This window comes from Balaenoptera musculus, chromosome 2, assembly GCF_009873245.2.
Source record: "Balaenoptera musculus isolate JJ_BM4_2016_0621 chromosome 2, mBalMus1.pri.v3, whole genome shotgun sequence".
NCBI classification, from domain to species: domain Eukaryota; kingdom Metazoa; phylum Chordata; class Mammalia; order Artiodactyla; family Balaenopteridae; genus Balaenoptera; species Balaenoptera musculus.
Window position 1 is genome coordinate 170,519,301 of NC_045786.1, and position 21,628 is coordinate 170,540,928.

General features: G+C 59.1%; 1 protein-coding gene and 1 long non-coding RNA gene across 4 annotated transcripts in view; both read right to left on the reverse strand.

The window, feature by feature from the left end:
* CCDC85C (coiled-coil domain containing 85C) overlaps positions 1–21,628 on the reverse strand; it is an 83,491-nt gene that overhangs the window by 25,961 nt on the left and 35,902 nt on the right. The window lies entirely within an intron of this gene.
* On the reverse strand, positions 616–13,560 carry LOC118890172. The gene is made up of 3 exons (XR_005018695.1): positions 13,172–13,560; positions 2,383–2,588; positions 616–683 (listed from the first exon to the last, which is right to left on the reverse strand). It is a non-coding gene; the product is annotated as an uncharacterized LOC118890172 (long non-coding RNA).

Consider the following 21,628-nt stretch of genomic DNA (forward strand, 5'->3'; position numbering starts at 1 on the left):
GAAGCGCCATTTCCTGGCTTGACTGCTGGCGGGGGGGAAATGAGGGAGGTGACTACAAAAGGGACCCCGAGCTAGGCTGGCCAAGGTGTCCCCTGGACATTCCCTGACCCTCCCAGGGCCCACTGGTCCAATCCTGGGGGACTCACGAGCCACCTTCCATCTGGAGGGACAGGGAGAGCTCCCCGCAACACTCTCGCTCTCAGGAGCCTGAACAGCAGCCCCCCTACGCCCCTCCTCACAGGTCCTTGTTCGCAGGTGCGTGGAGGACCAGTGCAGCCCGTGGGTGGGTGGGGGTCATGCAGCTGACGGTCTGCAAGCCCCTCCCCGCTGGCGCTGATCGGCTCCACCGAGGGGTCCTGTGCCAGGTGCTGGCGTTGACCATCAGGCCACTCTGCCCTCCCGGAAGCTGCCAGGTCACATCTCCCCCACCCCCCAGCCTGGCCCCCTGCCTGCCTAGGCAATGTCACCCCAGCCTCACCATCGGTCCAAACTGCAAGAATTTGGGGGCCAGAGGCCATGTCCAATCACCCCCGTCACCCCCTCCCCACCTAGCTCACCGCTAAGCACACAGTAGGCCCTTGGAAAAACCTGAAGACCTAACAGGAATCCGTCCTACCGGCTGGGTCGAACAGGTTTCCCCAAAGGAGTTGACTCTTAATCCTATGAGCTCCCACCAGCAGCAGCTGCAATGACAGTAAGAAGCGCTCAGCCTGTGACAGTGACCTGGCACCCCCAAGGCCACAGAGGACACAGCATGCCAGCGGCCAAGGGCAACTGTCCCTCAGACCTCAGCCCACAGCATTTACACTGTTGTCTCGTGCCAACCTCACCAGGAACTTTCATCTTAATTTGGGTGAGACAAGGATTCGCATACAAGCGGGTTACATGGGCGGTGACCCCAGGAAGCCCAGGTGAGGGTGTGGAGAGGTGAGGCGGGGAATGGGAGCTGACAAGAAGGGTGTGAACCCGCTGAGGGCCTCACAGTTACTCGCCTGCCCAAGGGCTCCCTGGTGGGAGCCACTCCTGGCAGGAGAGTGGTGTTCATGCCCCAGGAGTGCCCACCTGGAGAGGGGACAGGGCAAGTTCCCAGGCAGAGCTGCAGGTGCCCACAGGTGAAGCGGGCGGTGGGCACGGAAGCGGTAAGTGCCACGGGGATCTGGGCAGGGCGCCAACAGTGTCTGCCACAGCTTGGGAAAAAGTACGACTTTCCCTCTCTGCAAAGGAGGAAGTGGATGGAGGCTGGGGGCAGGGGGCTGGGGGGTGGCACCGTGACACACAGCCACACGCGGGGCCTGATTCTCCAGCTGCTGCCTCTTCCAGGGCCCCCACCAGCCCTGCCTCCCTTGCAGCCCCCTCTCCCTGAGCGGGGTCCCTATAAGGTCTCAGGGACAGACAGGCTTTGCGGCAGGTCATCAGCAGGAGACTGAGCGACGCCACACCTTGGGCCCCTGCGTGAGGGCTCACACCCAGCAGCTCTGCCGTGAGATGGCTGGCATTTCCACGACGCAGCCCAGCTGATTCAATTCCCTTCTCCTTCCACTTCATTAAGAGGGGTCGGCTGTGGCATCGGGGCCCGTGGCTCCACCGAGGTGGAAGGGCCTCGTTCCTGGGCTTCTCTCCTTTCTCCCCCGCCCCGGGACTGGCCCGCAAGGGGGCAGGTGAGTGCCACACATACCTGCGGGCCGTGGAAAGCAAAACCAAGTAGGGCAGGCCCACTCTGCACCTCAGTCTCCACCCGTGCCTCCCACCTGCCCAGGATGTGGCGGACCTGTCACCTCTCACAGGTAACCTCAGACACTTCACCCCCATGGGGAGGTACCCCCATCCCCCCACAGGCACAGAAACAAGGATGCAGCGATGCACCAAGTCACACAGGCAGGGCCACCAGGAGAACCACCCCCAGGGAGCTCTGACCACCTCCGGGCACCAGGGACAGTGCTATGGTCTGGATGTCGGTGTCCCCCAAAATCCATATGTTGAAACCTAACGCCCAATGTGATGGTGTTAGGAGGCAGGGCCTTTGGGAGGTGATTAGGTCACGAGGGTGGAGCCCTTGTGAGTGAGATTAGTGTCCTAACCAAAGAGACCCCCACAGAGCTCTCTTGCCTCTTCCGCCAAACGAAGACACAGCAGGGAGACAACCGTCTATGAACCAGGAAGTGGCCCTCTCCAGACACTCAGTCTGCCAGCACCTTGACCTTGGGCTTCCAGCCTCTAGACAGAGAGGGAAATTCCTGTTGTTTATAAGCCACCCAGTCTGTGGTATTCTGTTATAGCAGCTCGAACAGAGTAAGACAGACACAGAGCAAGGCGAGGTCATTCCAGCAAGCAGCAGCAGCAACCACGCACACTTAATGACCACCAACGGTGTGCCTTACTTACAGGCAATCGTCCTCATCGTCTCTCACGGTGAGCAGGTGACCGACCCCTGTGTACAGGTGAAGAAACTGAGGCTCCGGGAAGTGAAGTGACAGCCGCAGACCAGGCAGTGACGGAGCAACCTGCTCTCCCCAGGCAGCCTTCCCTACCTCGGGCTCAGTGCAGCCCTGGGCTCAAGGCAAAGGCCACACTTTCTGCAGTACGCAGTCCTGCTGGGAAACAGGCCGGTACTCAGTCCCAGGGCGGCCGCTGCCCTCCCACCCGGCCCACAGACCAGGCTCGGCAGGTCTTGGGCTGCTGTTCCTGCTGCCCTCACCGCTGATGAATGAGCATCTCCATCAAGGCCCGGGACACTGATCCAGCAGAGCCTGGGAACGGCCCTGTCTTCTTTAAGGACTTGGAGGATGTTCCAACCCCAGGCCCACCTATTCCCCAGACCCTGGACAATCCCAAAGGTCACCAAAGGACTGAATTCTTGCAGAGCAGTGGGTCCCCAAATCCAGGACTGGAAAGGCAAGTTACCTGTTTCACGACAGTCCAGGCTACCAGGGGGCTGTGAGCTCCCCATCACTAGCGGAAAGCAAGCAGAAGCTGAATGCGGGATGGAAGCCCCTGGAACCTGAAGTTTCCCCACGTAGCTGGGAGGAGGGCATGGGAAGCTGTTCACCGACCCCAGTGCCAATGTACTCACTCTACTACCCACCAGATCCCCCAGGGACCCTGCCAGGTGGGCGGCAGAAAGCCTATCCTATAGAGGACAAAAAGCATGCTCAGCGAATGAATGGGTCCGCCCAACGTCGCAGAGCCAGGCGCCGGCAGGACCAGCAATCACGCATGCTTGTGGAAGGGCAGGGTCCCCTACTGCGAGGGTCTCTCAGCCTAATGCAGGAGCTGCAGGAATAACCACGTTTGCTGAAGGGCAAAGGGTGGAGTGAAGAGGCTCAGCCTAGGGATGAGGGGGGCCGAGAGCAAGGATGCGCTGATGGGGAGAAATCAGGGACTCCTTCCTGAAGGAGGCGGCATCTGAGCTGAGCACTTAAGAGCAAGCAGGACTCTGACAGGCAGACAAGCCAGGGTGGGGATGGAGAGGATGGAAGGCAAGTCCCAGCTGAGGGCGCAGGGCAAGCAAAGGCAAGGAGGTGGGGCCGTGACAGGCAGGTTCAGGAGCACCTGAGCCAGCACCCATTAGCATCTGCCTCCTGGCATACAGCCCCCAGGAGGTGCGGGCTGAATGTGAGACAGATATTATTTATGGATGAAGGCGAAAAGGCTGAGGAGGCGTATCAGAGGAACATCAGGTTCCTGCGAGGATACCTCCTGGGAGGGGCAGCGCTGAGCGGGGAGGGCTGCCGCTGCCCCCCCCTCCGCCAGGCGGGCCCACCCACCTGAGCTGCCCACCAGTAGGTCTGCGTGGTGGGCAGGCCAAGGCAGCCGGCTGCAAACTCTGAGATGACTACCAGAGCCTCGGGCATGAATAAGAGTTCCCCTGTCCACACAGGACATTGAGAAGGGACCCTTCTTTCCCATTCGCACACGCAAATGTTTCTGAGCACCTATTATGTGCCAGCAGACGCCAAGCAAAACCCCAGCCCTCCCCGCACGCCCTCGTAATCCTCACACCGAGCTATCCCTGTTTACTGCAGAGGAGCCTGAGACTCAGAGAGGTTAAGTAGCAAGTCCAAAGTCACACAGTGAAAACACTGCAGGGCTGGGATTTGAACCCAGGTTTGTCCAGAGCCAAGGTTCTTTCCACGCTGCCTCAAAGTTTCCCCAGCGGCCCTGGGGGTCCCATACGATCACCCTGGGCCTCGCAGAACACCATCACCATGGTGGCTGGTGCTGCTCATTCCAAGCCTTTACTCCGCCAGGGAGACACAGCAACTTTCATCCATTCTCCAGACATAGAAACCAAGGTTCAGAGGGGCCCAGTAACTGGTCCAGTCACAGAGTCATAAAAGCAGGGCTGAAAGTCAAGACGTGCGCGTGCGTGTGTGCGTGCGTGCGTGTGCGCATGCGTGTGTGTGTGTCTGTGTGTGTCCCCATCCCCAACCCAGTGCTCCTCCAGGCCACCCACCGAGGCAGAGGAGGGCAGGGCTTGGGAAGACTCATGGCTCCCCTCCCCTCCCTGAGCAAAAGTTCTCTTCGTAGGGCAGTTCTGGAGACTCTCAGCCTCTAAGGCTGGGCCCAGGCTCCAGGGAGCTCCACCCTGGACGCTGTTCTTCTGGCCTCCCCCGCCCCTAGGACCCCCACCCCAGGGCATCCGCAAGCCCCAAGACTCTGGGCCTCACGGGGTCACGAATGTCCGAAAGGCTGGCCCCCAGCCCCTCCCAAGCTCCCCCCTCCATGCCCTGATACGTGGGCTCCTGGAAACCTCAAATCCCACATCCCCAACTCAAGTGGACAGCCGTGACCCCACCCTCTCCATCCCGAGCCTGCAGAGGCAAGCAAATTAATGGGCACAGAGAAAAACAAACAACTGCATTGATGCAAACTGGGATCTCCCCACGCTGGCCGCCCGGCCTCTCCTGACGAGGCGCACGGCTGTCTCCTGGCTGCCACCTGCCCCTCCGCGTGCCACACACACAGATCCAGGACCCCAAGGATCGGTGCTCTGTCCACCCGGGGCCGCCTGGCATTTAATTCAACCTGCGCTGAAATCTCGAGGGGGCGGCCAAGCAGGAGGCCGAGTCCAAGCCGGCTCATTTAGAATACACCCCGGTCTGGAACCACCTGCAGGCGGCTGGTGCTCTCAAGCTGAAAACTCAAACTTATTTCTCCATCCACCGCTTGGGAAGCCCGACAAGCCCAAATTGAAACTGTGTCATTGTTTCAAAACCAGGGGAAAACAGGAAAAAAAGAATTCCTTTCCGGTGTTCCGGTGCCTTCAATTTTCAGGCCCAGAAATTAACCTGTGTGCTTAGGTGACAGTTCAGGGGTCAGCACTGTTCACGTCCCCTCCCCACCCCAACCTGATTTCATTCTGAATGATTGGGAATTCTCGATAGAGGCTGAACAAACCACCTAGAGGCCCCAGCACGGCCACCTAGCCACACAGAAGGCGAGTCACACCTGGTCTGGGTCTCCCTGGGGACATTTTAACATTTGATCTCTTCTCCCCTGGAACCAACTAAACTGGACTCCAGCGAAGGGGCCTGGATGTCCATGTACATTTTAAACGTCCTCCAGGTGATTCTAACGTGCACACAGGGCTGGGGACCCCTGCTCTATGCTGAGAAGTGACTGTTCAAATTGTCCCCCTCTTGGGCTCCTTTCCCGAGGGACCCCATGCCTCCTGGCCCTGACTACTCACTGGGCCTCAACCCCTGCAAACACAGCTGTACCACAGGGACTCCAAGGAGGCCAGGACATGCGGGACGGATGTCTGAAGGTGGTGAGGGAAGCGGGTAGGCGGGTAAACATTCACGGAGCACCTGAATGTATGTGCCAACCCCCTTGGTAGCCAGAAGTGGAGACCTTGCTCGTTTCAGGGGGGAAAGGGAGTTTGCTTTCATTGTTAGACATCATGCATGTCTCTACCAAGCATGAAAAGCTGGTGGCGCCAGAATGGGGCCAACTGTCCAGCAGAGGGGGCAGGAGGGAGGGGGCAGGACACCAGGGCACACTCCAGCCGCCTGCAGAGGCCGTGAGGTGAGGGGAGCTGTGGCAGGCGGAGCAGGCTCAGGAAACAGAAAATCTAGGTGCGGCTGCGTCATCGGACACAGGGGAGTGGCTGGAAGTACAGCCCGAGATCTGACACCTCAGCAGGAACCCCGCCCTGTGAGTGAGCAGGAGAGCTGGGGCTCAAGGCATAGGAGGCAAGAGAAAGAGGGGGTCCAAGCAGTTAGCTCTGGCGGCAGCACCATGTCTGGACAGTATTTTGCTGATTGAGTAAAAACTAGAATAAGTCATCACAAGAAAGGCGGAGGGATTCCTGGGGTGGTGGGGGCCCGCAGAAGCTCTGCACGCCTGGCACACATCCCCGGCAGCATTCTGTGCCGGTGGGGGAAGGCTGAAGTGTTTCATGAAAGGGACTGCGGTGGGTGCAGAGAGTAAAAATTCAACCCCAACCTCACACCACACACAGAAAGCAGTTCCAAGAAGGAGAGAGAGTTCTATGTGAAAAAACAACTCTAAAAACTTGGGCTTGTTTGATACAAAGGGGGTGACAACTTATGCTACAGGCAAGAAGCCAGTCACAAAACACCACATATTGTATGATTCCATTTATATGAAATGTCCAGAGTAGGTGAATTCACAGAGACAGAAAATAGATTAGTGGCTGCCAAGGGCCAAGGGGGAGGAAGAACAGGGAGTAACTGCAGATGAGTACAGACTCTCTTTCTGGGGTGATAAAAATGACCTGGAATTAGATAGTGATGGTTGGGTAACTCTGTGAATGCAGTAAAAAGCACTGAATTGTATACTTTCATATATATATTAACTGTGTGAATTTTGTCTCAGTACAGCTGTTGTTAAAAAAGAACAACTCCAGGACTTCCCTCGCGGTCCAGTGGTTAAGACTTTGCCTTCCAATGCAGGGGGTGCAGGTTCAATCCCTGGTCAGGGAACTAAGATCCCACATGCCTCGCGGCCAAAAAACCAAAACATAAAACAGAAGCAATATTGTAACAAATTCAATAAAAAGAGCAACTCTAAAAAGGGAGGGAGGGAGGGAGGAAAAACAAGAAAAAGAAGAAGAAAAAAAAAAAAAAATTAAAAAATAAAAAGAGCAATTCCAGCTTTCAAGTAGGAAAGGATTTCTTAATCAAGAAGCAAAAAGAACAAACCATAAAGGGAAGGCCTGTTATACTCAACTGTGTGAACATTAAAAACCCTGCCCAACAGCAGACCACAGATCTGTGAGCACAGTCAGAAGACCAGCCTCCTGCAAACAAAGACAATGAGACAATTTCAGCCATTTGACCGACAGAAAGTGAATAGTGGTCACTCTGATGGCAAGAGCCTAAGAACCAGGAACCAGGACATGGGGCGCCCTGGCACGGCTTCCCGCCACTGAAGATGCACCTGCCTTCAAGGACCCCCGGCGGTCCAGGTGTGCAGAAACAGGTACAAGAACGTGTCCCAGCGCTGGCTAAAGTAGTGAAAAAAATGGAAACCACCTCAAAGTCCTCCCTGGGAGACCAGATGAATTGTGGTTTAACCAAACAATGAAATACTATGCAGAACTGGAAACGAATGAATTGGGATTACAGGTACCATCAACAAGGATACATCTCAAAAGCACGATGCGGGGAGGGGCGAGGAGGTGGAACTGAGGGACACATATAAATGTGATATCATTTATAAAGTCTGAAAACCTGCAAAGCATCATCGTACCTTGCTTATGGACGTACAACCTGTAAGAGAAATAACATCTGTGCAGGAGAATGATAAGCACCGAATTTCTGGCGAGGCTCTCTCTGGGGAGGCGGGGGTGGGGAGGTGACACACAAGATGCCTCAACTCTACCTGTAACACTTTATTTCTTAAAAGGATCTGATGCTAAAATGCTTTATTGTTGGCAATCTGATAAAGGTGGGCAGTGGAATAAATAGTCTCATTATTCTCCAAGCTTGTTTCTTTTTATATATTTCTTAACAATAATAGTAATAATAACATTTTTTAAGTAAAAGGAAGAAAGTTGGGGCAGCGCAACAGACGCTCCAGAAAAGATACTGGAAGCTTTTGATGTTGGAACACCCCCTTCCTCGGTCCCAATTCCTGGGCTGCCTTTGGAAAACCTCACAACATCCCTGGCAACAAGCCTCCTTTGGTGCCGCCCCTCACCCCTTGGGAGCAGTCAAATGGCAGCAGGTCAAGAGCCTATGGGGAGGAAGGGCCACAGGGATGGGAGGCTGACAGCAGTGGGAAACCACCCTCCCGCAGACAGTTAGGGGACAAGAGTGGGTTCCCTCTCTGCCCCAACTGCTCTGTGACCTTGAACAAGCCCTTTCCCTTACCCAGGCCCAGAGAGGTGCGGGCAGGAGGCCCAGGTGACCCAGAGGGTCAGAGGGCAGGACAGAGATGCAACTCAGAGCCCCTACAAGGCAGCATCCCTGCAAATAGGCAGGGCAGCAAGGACCCGCCCGTTAAAATGACACAGACTCAGCATGAGGACAGCAAACTGCCTTTCCCACTTCACAGAAAACCCACAGCAGGTGATTGCTGACCAAAAGATCATGGACAAGGCCGGGCTTCAGGGTGCATCCCCCGAGGTCCTGGGGAGGGCGCGTCCCTCCAGCCGGTGAAGGACCAACTCCTTTTGTGGCCAGGGCATGTCGCAAGAGGAGAAAACTGGTGAAAGGTTGCAGCTCCGGCAGCACCCTCGGGCCTCAGTCTCCCCAGATGACATCGCAATAAAGATATCAGCCTGCACTTATGAACTGTACTTGGCAGACTACTGTCCACCCAAAGATGCCCACGCTCAACCCCTGGAATCTGTGAATATGTGACCTCACGCGGCCAAAGAGACTTTGCAGATGCAATTAAGGTTATGGCAGTCAAGAGGGGGGGATTAGCCTGGATGATCCAGGTGGACCCAATTTAACCTCATGACTGTGTAAAAACGGAGAGCTTTTCCTGGCTGTGGTCAGAGGGAGAGGTGACTGAGGAAGGGTCAGAGAAACGTCCTGTTGCTGGCTCTGAAGACAGGAATGGGGCCACGAGCCAAGGAATGCGGGTGGCATCTAGAAGCTGGAAAAGGCAGGAGAAGGATTCCCCCTCAGGTCTCCAGAAAGAGCGCAGCCCTGCTGACACCTTGATTTTAGCACTTCTGACCTCCAGAGCTCCAAGATAATACATTTGCGTTGTTCAAGCCACCAAGGTTGTAATTTGTGACAGCAGCCATAGGACTCTAACAGAGGAACTAAAAGCTGTAGCTGTGTGACTTTAGGTGACTTGCCTAGCCACTCTGAACCTCAGTTTCATTTAAAAATGAGATTTAAAACACCAACCTTGGAAGGCTGCTGTGAGGACTAAGAAAGGTAGCAGCTCTAAAAGCCCCTGGCATGGTGCCTGGCACTTCCCTAGTAGATGCTCAATAAAAACCAGCCCCAACCTCTCCACTGCCCACATGCCAGTGGCACGACCTTGATGGGAAAGAACGGCGAGCTGAGGCTTCCACGCTGCCAGCTGAGGGCACACAGCACCAGGTCACCATGGAGCCGGCGGAATCAGTCCACACTCACCTCCGCTGCATGACTGCCCACCTGGGGCCTGGCCCACCCGAGCCCCCTGCATTTGCCTCCCTTTCAAATCTAGCAAAGGCTGGTGCATCACCACAAACTTTTAAAAGTGGGGTATGAATCCAATTTAGGAATGTCACACTCGGAGGTTATCTGAAGCAAAGGTGGTATTGTTTGTTCATAAAGCAAATGCCCCCTTCTCTATTTTAAGTTGAGATTTTTGTAGAGCATGGAGTACAGGGACCGCTGAGCTGGCTGTGATGGGGGAACAAACCGAGGCTGGTTCCATACACCGCAGGGAAGACCTCCCCACCGTAAACAGAGTCCTGGGGCAGGTGAGGGTCTGTGTGCCTGGACCACTGGGTCTGGACAGACCCTAGTGACTGACAGCCAGAGCCCAGCCCTGTGTTCCTGGATGCACAGCAGGCGGCCGGGAGGGAGGGCGGGAATGAGCGAGCAGGTGAGTCCAGGTTCGGCCTCCCGCCTCCCAGCAAATTGCCCCCCACCCCAGTTCAAAGCCCCCTGGGAAACAGGTCTCAAGAGACAGTCCGAGCCAAATCCAGGCAGAAAGGTGGGTCCAGCAAAGAGGAAAGGAACGTGGCAAGAGGAGAAATGGCCCAAGCCGGCACTAACCGGGCCCCAGGCCCACGTGGCAATGAGAAGCCCAGGCTGAGGGAGACCAGGGAGGACATCTGTGGTCACAGGTCGCCTGGAGGTCTGATTCGAACACTGCAATGATGGGGCAAACCCCGAAGCTGGGGGTCCAGGTGTGAGACTCGGAGAGGAAGGACAAAGCTCTCCCAGGCCAGAGAAGCCTGTGCCCAGATGGCTCCCACGCTGGGAGAATGGAGGGGTCTCCTCCGGGATCCAGGGCGGGTGGGCAGGACCCGGGCTGCTGTCTGGGGGTGCCGTGAGCTCGCTGTGTGACCCAACCGCTCTGAGAGAGCTCACAGACCTGCGCGTCCACCCCAGGTCATCATGGGGGCCTTCTCGAGGCTGGCTCCAGGGAGGCGTGGACCGGCCCAGCTGGCAGCGAGGAGGCGGGCACCGCCCCAATCCCCGCCACGCAGCAGAGAGGGCCTGGGCGTGGGGTCGGCAGGTCCGGGCCGGCTGCATTTGCTGGACAGGGGCGCCCCCGCCCAAGCCTCAGTGTGCCCTGGGAACCAAGAAGACAGAGCAGGTTCCCTGAGCCTCCCAAAAGGAAGGGCCTGCTCCCTGCACAACACCCTTCCAGAGAAGGGCCACGGCGTTGCCGGTGTTGGTGCTGATGGGGGGGCTCTGGGTGTTTGGGATTCACGCGTCACCCCAGGTGCACTCCCGTCCTGCCAGCGCTCATCGGCTCGGCTCTCTGAATGACCCTCCGGCCCGGGCTGCCTTTCACCCAGTAACGGAGTTGAATTGCCCTTTGGACCCAACAGCTTTTCTGCACAAGGGAGAGGGTGCACAAGCTTCCGGACTCAAAGGTCACCTGCTCACCTTGGGCAGGGCTTGGACAGCCCTCCACTTCCCACCGTGACCTCAGTCGGTGGCTCACGATAGGACTGGCAAGCCTGGAGCTCAACATCCTACTCGCCGTGCACTCGGTCACCGCAGGCCGCTCAGGATGTGCCGGGGGTGTGATCCTCCATGGGAGAGGGGCCTGCCCTGCGACCTCCCGTTAGCGACTACACATCTCTGAGCCTCTGCATCCTCATAATGGGAGGAACAATGCTCCTCCCCACTGGGCTGCGGGGAGGACTCTGCAGGCCAGGCCCCTGCAGCCTGGAATTGGGGCGGGGGGGTGTGTGTGGCGGGGAGGGTGGAGGCAATCTTCTCACAGACCCTTCCAGAGCCTCCACAAGCACAAGTTCAGAGTTCGCATCTCCATGTGGCACTTGAGCAAGGGACTTCCCTGGGGCCTCGGCCTCACCACCTGCAGAGGCAGGCCTGCTTCCCAGGGTGGCCCGCCGGGCTGTTCTGTGACCATCTCCATGTGGCACTTGAGCAAGGGACTTCCCTGGGGCCTCGGCCTCGCCACCTGCAGAGGCAGGCCTGCTTCCCAGGGTGGCCCGCCGGGCTGTTCTGTGACTGCGCCCAGAGCCCCTGTGGACAGACGCTCCTCCCCACCACCCGTGACTGCTGGAGTCATCCTGCTCCGCTCGCCGCACGGATCTGCCCCCCTGCTTTCCCGCCTGAACTCCCCCTCCCCCCATGCCCTCACTCCCTCACCCTCAGCCGAAGGTCACTGTGATTGTCCCCACACAGCAGCTCTTCCACGGCGCCTCTGGCCAAGCCTCGGCTGCGGGGGGAGACCCCCAGTCCCTGCCCGAGCTGGCAGGTGAGGCTCTCCCCCGGTATGTGCTGGGTCCTGGGCTGCTGGGTGCTTCTTACTGGAGTGTGCCCGCCCCTCACGCCCCTTCACAAGTTCTTGCAGGGCTGTGTCACACACCAAGACAGCAGCCGGAGAAGGCTGGCGACCCTCACATTCCTATACGCTACACAGAGCAGGAACCATCAGCCCTCTCCCTGGCATCAAACACCCAGCCTGGGCTCTGAGAGGGGACGGTGAGGCTTGGCATTGTAAAGGGCGGGTGGGCACCAGCAGTGAGGGGAGTAGATTCTATGCATCAGGGGCCGGGCCCCGCCATCACTTGCTGTGTGACCCTGGGCAGGTCCCCTCCCTTCTCTGGGCCCCAGAACACCTCTCTGCACAATGAGGGAGTCGGAAGCCTCCAAGGGCCCTTCTGGCCTGGTGAGCACAGGTGGGCACAGGTGGGCGTGGTGGGCACAGTGGGTACACGTGGGCGTGGTGGGCACATCACGGCAGCACTACGCCTGCCCACGCAGCTGTGTTTCTTTAAGAAAGATATGAACGCTAACAGACCCAAAGGTCAGGAGAGCTGGTGCCAGGATTAGGTCAGTGTTTGGTTACTAACGAGAATAAACAGACCTTGGTCCTGCAGAGGAAGGGCCCTGCTGGAGAAGCGCCATGGGGGAGGGAGGTGGGCGGGGCCAAGGAGCCTCCCTCTGCGTCATCACGCCCACAGACGACAGGTGACAGCTGGCCACCAGGAACTGCCCCACAGCCAACTCCCAGTCTCAGCAGGGGGACAGCACAAGGCCTGGAACGGGACCCCCAAGGGAGCAAAAGGGCCTTCAAGGTCAGCCCAACCTCTCTTGCTAACATCAGGGTAACTAGGGACCCCGAGGTACTCACCAACTTGCCTGAGGTCACAGGCCATCCTGGCCCCCAGGCCCTACAGGGGACCCATGTCAAATCCCAACTTCCTTCTCCTCCCCGGCATCTAGCCAGCTGTTTGTCCCGGGCAAGGTGACAATGACAATGAGAGCCAGTGATTACAATCATGTTGGATAAAATAAGAATCCACAGTGATAAAAAACACGTCCACACACACAGCCCGATGAGGGAGAAGGGGAAGGCCCCTCACAGCAGAATTCCAGCTGCTGAGTGCAGACGGACAGAGAAGTTAGAAAGTCATCATTACCACCGCCAGAGCGGTGCCGATGGACGCAAGCCTTGCGAGCGTCCAGTGAGGATCAAGACGCCTGTGTGACCTCAAAGCACCTCCCACAGGTTATTTATTAATTACAAAGTTATATGTACTAACCTCACAGTGGGGAGACCTCCTGGCCCAACGGATGGAAGTTTGCTCCCAAGACGGGCCACACCAGGTGCCTCCTGGCAGGACAGGCCGACAGCACGGCACCCCCTCGGGGCCGTCCCTGCCCCAAACACACAGCCTGCATCCAACCGTGAGCCAAACGCGGGGCTGGTCTGTGGTCTTCACAACGTAGATGACACGTCAAAGGCGGATGGAGGAGACTTTCCGAATGAAGGAAGGCTAAAGGGAGTGTGTGATCCTGCGCTGGATCCCCGATCAGAAAGCAACTGCTCTAAAGCACCGTGCTGGGACGCGCAGCGTGCCAGCTTCAATCTCCCGACACTGTCACCGTACTGTCACCACCTAAGTGAAAGTCCTTGATCCTAGGAAACGCACACCGGAGTGTTGAGGCTGAAGGGGTGTGTTAACCCCAACTTCTCTCAAATGGTTCAGGGGAAGAACAGCCCACCTACAGAGGAGGAATGACCAAGGGATGAGACAGCCCTAGGAAGCTAACACACTCTCTGAGGGATGTTTAAGGGCAAGAACGGGACATGCCAAGCAAATCGCAGCCACACACATCACCTCCAGCATGAGCCATGAGCCATCCCGGGCGCCACCCTGCCGTGCTCCCCAGACTGTCGTCCACGGAGGGGCCTTGGAGTCCCTGTCACAGCCCCCAAACTGACAGCCCCCCTCCCAGGCAAGAGGCCGACCGCTGACCTAAAGCACTGCGTGCAGGAAACGTAGCTGCCAACACGTCGGGAAACAACCTATGCGTTCCAACAACAGAGCGCCAGTCACGTAAATTCTGGTTAACTCACTTGAAGGGGTGTTGTATAGACACTAACAAGGTTTACGAAGACCAAGAGGAAGAGCGCATCAGATGCAATGTTGAGTGAAAAAAGCCAGATTCCACACTAAATACACAGTGAGATAACCAGCAGCCAAAACACGCCTGCACCGGGTGGGGAGAATAAAATACTGCCATCGCAGTGGGAGAGCTTCAGAGCAGGGTCCCGGGGGGGACTGGGCTAAACGTGTTTCGATTTTCTTTCTACTTTTCCAAATCTTCCTGTTTCGCTAATGAATAGGTAGGTATCCCCCTAGAAATAAAATCGATCAAATCTGCACCTGGGCCTCATCCCCCGCCCTGCGCAGCCATGGAATTCCTCTCCTTGTCGGAGCCGGCTCATACCAGCTGCCTCCCCGGGGCAGACGTGCCCTGGACACAAGGGATGAGACCCAGGAGCTCTCGGGCCAGAGCTGCCTCTGAGTGGTTGCCACCCAAGGCTGCCCACTTGTCCCGGCCAACAGAGGGGTCTTCAGACCAGCACAGGGGCAGGCGGAAGGGTCTGGACTGGGAGACCCTGGGATGAACCCTCTGAGTCTCAGTTTCCCATCCGGGAAACGGTGATGATCACACACGTGGTGCGATCACCGGAAGGCAGCAGTGCTGGCAAAATCGCCTTGAATAAAAGCACAGGGGCAGGCAGGGGAATGACAAAGCCCTCGTGGAGCAATTCTAGAGCCCTCCACTGCAGCAGGCCAGGCGCCGGACAAGTCCTCAGCACGCCCCATCTTGACTCTCAGAGCAGCCCCACGAGGCCACGGCACCAGGCTCACTTGGAGAGGCAGGGAGGGGGCTCAGTAATGTCCAGTGGGTCCTGCCCTTTTCCCGCGGACATTCCCATGCCACTGAGTAAGGGTGCAAAGGAGACACTCCCTCTCAGAGGGCCCTGGAGGGGGTCAGCTATTCAAAGTATGCTCCTCCGCCCAGGTGGGTCCACGGCCTGGAGAGAGGTCACACATGCAAGCAAACTCCCAGCTGAGAGAGCCCCTGTGCTGGTCACATACCCCCAGGGGCGCAGTTTGGTTAATTACAGCCACTGCCCAGCTCTGCCCCGACGCCGGAGCCCACAGGAGCCTGAGAAATCCCTTCTGCAGGGAACCAAGATCCAGACAGGGGTCCAGCCTCTCGGGGAGGCGCAGAGCAAGATGAGAAGCCAGGGCCCGCCCGCTGCCCACCGCAGCGTTGGGGGGATTCCGGCAGCACCGGGGGACTGGCTGCAGCCACAGGCCAGCGCCCTCCATCCAGCCAGGACAATTCACTCACGTGCAGGCACCATCAGCTGGCACTGCCCCTGGAGGGCACCATGTGGGGGCATCAGTGGCCTCTCTGCGCCGGGCCAGGTGGAGCCCTGGCCTGCCACCCCTCACTGTGTGGTCCAGCCTGGGCTGGACCAGAACATCTCTGACGCGGTTCTCTGCTTCTCGAGAGTTCCTCCTACCCCGAGGCCCAAACACAGCCTGGGCCGGAGCCCATCCCACCACAGTAGAGAGGCCTCAGGCGGCACCGGCCCTTCTCCCAGGCTCCGAGGGGAGCGAGGGGAAGAAGCAAGGCTTATTTCACACGCCCTGCCTGGTGCCGGGCAAGCTCCTGGATCTTCAGGACCATCTTCAGGCCCCAGGCTCCAAAATTCAGGGATTACACAGGCGGCAGGGTGGTGGAGGGGTGGGGACAGGCGCAGACAGGCCCTGCCCGAGTCCACCCCACGCCACGCTCTCCCTCCCGGGCCTACAGGTGCCTCACCTCTGCCCACGAGACGCAGGACCCCAGCCTGCGGCCCTGTGGGGAGGGGTGCTCACGGGGCAGCCTCAGGAGACTGTGCCCGTCCGGAGCGATGTCCCCCACAGCTCCAGGGTCCCTCAGGAAGCAAGAGCACCCGAGGGTGGCCTTCCCATGGCTGCCCCTGCTGCGACAGGCAACACTAAGCCTAGACGTGTCTGGATGTGAGCGCTGGGACCGCCTGAGCCTGGGCGAGCTCCTCTGGCAACCAAACCTCACTGGCATCACTCCATTTACCCGGCTTGAACAGACACTCGCGCCCTGGGGAGGACGTGCTGGGGGGCCGCTGGGGCCTCCCAGAGCGGCAGGGTCAGAGGGCCAGAGGAAGAGGGGCTTCGAACCACAGAGCTGTGCCCCGATGGGCAGACCCAGGCCCAGATGACGCTCAGTGGGTGCCCCCTACCGTGCCAGGCCCTGGAGGCAGACTCTGAGGACAAGGGTTTGCCCTGGGAGCTCGCAGCAGCACAGGGGAGGGGGCCAGAGTGAGGCACCCGCAGACAGGGCAGCACACGCCCTCCGAGGGCCAGGCCGCGCCAGGGCCGCCTCTGCCTGCGGGCCCGGCTTGGCCCAGACACATTCCACCCGTGAGCTCCCAGCACCGTGCCTGCACGCACTGCGGCCTAGGACACTTCGGTGGGAGGACGGACCGAGGATGGGGGGCCAGGAGGGAGGGCAGGAGGAAGGGGACTTCACGCCCTGCCCCGCCTTGTGACTTGAGCCCCTGAGTTGCCACTCTCCCAGCCGTGAAAGAAGCACCTTTGCTACAGAGCTGGTAAGATTCAATTAAACTCAATTCTGCAGGACACAGTACGTGGGGAGCCTAGTACCGGGCCTGACCCCCAGCGATGTGTACGTCTCCTCCTTCCCCTCCCCGGCCACGCACGTGATGACCTCGGTGCAGAGCTGCCCACTGGGCCTCTTGCTTCCTTCAATGCCATCCTCCCTCAGAAATGCCCGGCGGGCAGCCAGCCAAGGGTCAGCCCCACGGAGGTGCCTATGTGTTTCGCCATGGCCCACGTCTTTGGGGGAAGGCCACCCTCCCACAAAACAAAAGCACAGTCTGGGGCAGAAGACAATGACATCCCCCAGCAGGCTGGCTCGTGCAGCCCCCGGCAGGCAGCAGATGTTCGGAGGGACAGACGATCCAGCCAGCCAGGGCCGAGGTCCCTCCCCGGCCGGAAGTCCTGCTCCCCGTTTTGTCTCTGCTGCCCACGACCTTGCACCCCTCTGGCAAGCCTACTACTCACTCAGGTCTCAAGGGCGGTGGGCACCCCCACCCAGTGCCACACAGAGCTGGAGCTCACTGCCTCTCAATCCGCAGAGGAGAGCTAACATGCCCCCGGGTGCCCGGCACCCGGTACAGAGATGGGGACTGTCACGGCATCGTACGGGAACTGACACTGAGCCTCCAAGGGGGGCAGCCTGACCACAGCCAGAGGGCACCAGAGCTGGGGTCTGAATCAGGGCTGCCTCACAGGGGTGGGGTGAGGTCCAGCGCCCAGCCCGGGTCAGCCTGGCCTCGCAAGCGGAAGAAGGGTTTATCCAGGACAGCGCACCGCCTGGCCCGAGTGACACGTGCTCCCCGAGGGCTGTGCCGGAAACCAGACACTGCGAAGGAGCTGCCTCCTCCTCCTCCCCCTGCACACCTCACACTCACACACGTGAGCTCGCACGTGTGCACGTACGCACACACACCCACGCACCCACATTCATACGGGCATGCACCCACACACGTGCCCCGCCTCTCTCCAGGGTCTCGGCACTGAGGAAAAAGTATTGAGCTGGGAAGCAGGCAAGGGGTCATTTATTTTAATTATTAAAACAGCAGCCACTTACTCTCGAGCCATCTATAATGCCACTTAATTACCTAGTACATAAAACTGCCTCTGCATCTTAGCAGAGCAATAAATCAGCTCAGAACCGGAGTTGTTTAAAGCATTCTAGCCGAAGACTGGCGGGGGGGGGGGGGGGACGGTGAGAAATCACCCCTCGGCGCCCCGGGAAGTGATAAACCAGGTCTCTGCTCTGAAGCCGCGGCCACGGCAGGAACAAACGGGCCGGCTCCCGCCGGCGGGGTGTGAACTGGGAGGCTGGCGTCCTCCCTCCCGCTCCTCTGCCCACTGCTCGGCCGGCCCCTGCCCTGCCCTGCTCCATCCTTTGTGTGGTCCACAATAGCCCTGCCAGATGGCATGGCGTGGCCAGCAGCCCCTTCAAGCCAATCGCTCATCCTGTCGGGACCCAGCAGGGGCTGTGGGCAGGACACTTGGGAACTGGCCCAAGCCACGCCTCGCTCGCCCCTGCCCTAACCGCCTCCTGGTCCCTGGCCCTCAGGCACAGGCGGCTTAGGGCACACCTGGGCCATCAAGAGGACCTCAGGCAGGTGTATTGCCGCCAGGGGAGTAGGCAGAACCACGGGGTGATTAAGTGGTCACTCTGTATCTGCAAGACAGCGGGACGAAATGGGGAGGGCGACAGAGCAGGCAGGGAGACGCCAGGCACCACACTCCCCCAGCGCTGGCAGAAGGCACAGAGCAGTGCTTCCCAGCAGGCAGGCATAAATCATCCCCTCCCATGGGCTGCCCTGGCCTCCATGTGCCAGCAGCCCCGGCGTGCTTCTCCAAGGGAAAGGGGTCCTGTGAATGGCACACGAGGGAGCAGGTGGGCTGTGCAACTCCTGGGCACACGCCAGACTGGGCTGACCACGTCCCGCCTTCCCTCTGAGGATGGCTCCCAGGGCACACGGGGCAGGGGGTGGGGGCATGGCAGGCACCAGCCCTAGGCAGTGGACCCCTGGGCTGTCTCCAGTCTCAACCATCACAAGCACCGCTGCCATGAGGGCCTGGGCGTGTCCCATCTGCACGCGTGCTGTCCGCTGTAGGATAAATTCCCGGCAGCGGGATTGCTGGGCCAAAGGGGACATGCCTCTGCAATTTTCTAAGTCACCAAACTGCCCTGCATAGGGGCTGGCCCCATTCACACTCCCATTAGCGTGCATGACAGCCTCTGTCTCCCATTAGCACGTATGAGAAAAGTTTTCTGTCTTGTCCTTTGTTCTTTGAAGAGAAGGAGTTAGCCGGCTGGAAGCCTTTTAAGCTCCGCATGCCGCCTGCTCGCTGCTTTCTGGTCCTCTCACCCGGGAAGTGCCTCCTCTGGCCGGTGTTGGCCCCCCCTGCCCCCCCGCACCCCTGGCTGGCACGGCTGGAAAAGGGGAGCAGGACCCGGCTCACCCCGGGACACACCCCCCTGCAGCTGGGCAGATGTGTGGGATCAGCGTCGAGTTCAGCAGGAACAAGTCACCACTTTTCTGAGGCCCCCCCTCCTCCACAGAGCCTTCTAGAATTGCCCCGCTGGGGCCGCGTGCTCTCCAGCTACCTGCACCAGAGCTTCAAGCTCTTTCTGATTCTTGCCTCATTGTGTCACCTTTCCCCGAATCAGCCTCCACCATCTGACTGTGAGCTCCCGGAGGGCAGGGACTCGGCCAACATGTGTGTGCATCTCTCAGGTCATGTGTGTGCATCTCCCTGGACGGTGCCTGGCATGGATCCTGATGGTGGGAAGTGTCCGCTGAAAGCTGTCAGGAAGCTGAGGCAGGGGGAGCTGGCTGATGGCTCATCCAGGCTCATCTCCCGATACCAGGAACAATGTCTCGCCTGTCAAGCCCCCTCGGGGACACTCCAAGTTAAACTGTCTTTACAGAAAGATGGGCATCCGGCCAATCTGAGACCTTCTGGACAGACTGCATTGGTTTACAGGGCGACTGGATGGAGGGCGGGGAGTAGGTGGGGGCAGACGCAGGAGAAAACAGTCTGTGAGGAACGTGTGCTTGTCCATGGAATGCTCTGGAACTGCCAGGAATATGGGCGGGAACAGCGGCCACCGCGGACAACCAGCCCCAAAGAAGAAGGGAAACGGACCCTCCCCAGGTGGCCTCGGGCCTCTGAGCACGCAGCCAAGCGGCTGCTCTCCGAGCTTAGTCACGGGCCACTGATCGCACTGTCCCCCAGCTGGGTTTACCAGTGACAGCCAGCTCAGGCTAAAGCACAGCCGCTTGGGGACCCTGGTCCCCATGCACTGCGTTAACTCCTGCCACCCCTCCCCTCCTCCCAGCCAGTCCACAGTCCTCTCACAGCTACTGGGCTGAGAGGCTGTGTAGTCACAGGACCTGACAGGTCAGATACAACGTCACCAAGGGAGAGCTGACTCGTGACACTCAGCTGATGGGGGCCTCCCTGCATCCCGCACCCAAGCTATGGGGGTGGGCCTGGGTGGGCAGGGATAAGGGGGGCTGCAGAGGGGGACGGGGGTCCTAAGACAGAGGTGCACCACTCCCCACCCTGGGCCTCACTCGGGGATGCAGCACCTGTAGTTCCTGCCCTTGGCAGCTCACCGTCTCAGGGCAGGCGGCAGACGTGCCCACTGATTACGTGAAGCTGGGATGTCCGTCCTGTGAAGGTTTATTTACAGACACAAAACTCATTTGCCCCATCACTTCGTTTGAGCCTCACGACAGCCTCATGGACCAGCTTACATTAAGTTCTCCCATCTAACCAACAAAGAAACTGGGGTTCAGAGAGAGTCCACCACTGACCAAGTGTACTCCACAAATGAGGGCGCAGGACGTGTGCCCAGATCGTCTGCCTGCAGGCCCAGACACAGCTCCATGCCCCACCGAGAGCATCTCACATGGTACAGACACCTGCCTGCCAGTCGAGGCAAGCAAGACTGCAAAAGGGGGAGGGGGCCACACCACAAGCCTGCACAACACAGCAGAGCACGGCTTCAGCACACCGCTCCGTCCCACTGAAAGCCCGGGAGTTAAAGCCCAGTGGCGGTCACAAGAAAACCCCAGCCCCAGAGGCCAGCTACCGGGCCAAGGTCCCTGAACATGGAGACAGAGGGGCCCGGAGGGGAGAAGGAAATTGAAGGAGGGAGGGTAGCGGAGTCCCACTACAGGACTGGGCCGGGACTCCCTCGGCGTTCCCCAGACCTGCGGGGGAGAGGGCAGTGAGTGGATGGTTTTGCAAAGTCAGCCGGGAAGGGCCACACCAGGCGCCATGGGCCTCCGGGAGCCCCGGGAAGAGGCACGAGCAGCAATGAGTCCCTCCCACACCTGCCAACAGCGCAATGCCTCTGCTCCTGCCCAGGACACTTGGACGCGCTGTTCCCTTCCTTGCAGTGGTCCTCTCCTCCACTGCGGCCACAGCCCGGGACTCAGGCTCTCAGAGGATCTCCCAGGACGTGGAGCACGCACATGGGGGGAGGAGAGCTGACCCCCGGCGGGGGGCGCCGGGCCAGGCACCCCTCTGGCACACAATGCCCTGCACTGCGCTGAGAGGGAGGAACTTCAGTCCCCCTCGTAGAAGCCGGGCCTCCTAGGACCCTCTACCAGAGATGATCCAAAACCTGAGTGGCACTAACCTGGGACCAGCACAAGGAGGCCTAAAAATCAGACAGGTAACGAGCTCCACGTGCACTGACCCAGGGGCGGTGTGTCCCCATGATTTATGTAGCCCTGGGAGAGAGGGCGGTACGTGCCCAGGCTGGGAGTGGGCAGGTTGCCACCTCCTCCTGCCGTGTGACGGACGTGGGAGCCCAGCAGGACACCAGCGGCACCCCCATGCCCCCCCCCACTCGCCAGCCCCTGCTGCTTCATAACCATTGTCTGCTCTTCTATTAACAGAACCGGACCCGAGCAGAACAGACACTGGAACAGCCACAAACATAAACAGGCCTCCAGCAGAGCAGGGGGACCCCAAAGAAGAGGCATCATGATTCAGGAGGGGCATGCTGGCGGCCCCCCCACCCCAAGGCAAGGGAAGGCAGCTGTGGGCCGC